Genomic DNA, 565 nt, shown 5'->3' on the forward strand with positions numbered 1-565 from the left:
CATCAAGGCGGGTCTCACCTGCTAACCGTGAGACCTGGTCTCATATAATTTTTTTCCAGTACTTGGTAAGGGTCGCAAAACGATTACCATACGGGATGGAACACTGTACTGGTAAGTATCCAATGAGTATATATCTTAGGTATTCTTGTTTAGCCATCAGTATTGAGCAGACAAAAGGAAAGCGAGCATCCTAGCAAGAGAAAATATTATATCATAAAAATATTAAAAAAATTGCGTCTTGAAAACTTGAGCTAAATTTTCAACCTAGCATACAGATAATTTCGTGACTAATTAACTGCAGTATATAGATGCAGGAACAACTGGAACATCCAACCCTGTGGCAGTAGCCACGCTAGTGCAATTCGGCGGAGAAATAATAGGTATTCTGGTTTAGCCATCAGTGTTGAGCACACAAAAGGACAGGAAGCACCCGAGCTAGTATATCATATCATATAAAAGATTAAAAAAAACTGCTGCTTGAATACTTGAGCAATTTTTGTACCTAGAGTACAGATAATCTCGTGACTAATTAACAGCGGTATGCAGTGGCGGAGACAGGAGGTGG

The 565-nt window shown here is 39.5% G+C and overlaps 1 protein-coding gene across 1 annotated transcript in view; it reads left to right on the forward strand.

Moving 5' to 3' along the window:
- The window catches only part of LOC119351014, a 30,048-nt gene that overhangs the window by 19,619 nt on the left and 9,864 nt on the right, over positions 1-565 (forward strand). The gene's annotated exons all lie outside the window — the stretch shown is intronic.

This window comes from Triticum dicoccoides, chromosome 1B (genome assembly GCF_002162155.2).
Source record: "Triticum dicoccoides isolate Atlit2015 ecotype Zavitan chromosome 1B, WEW_v2.0, whole genome shotgun sequence".
In the NCBI taxonomy this organism is placed as follows: Eukaryota; Viridiplantae; Streptophyta; class Magnoliopsida; order Poales; family Poaceae; genus Triticum; species Triticum dicoccoides.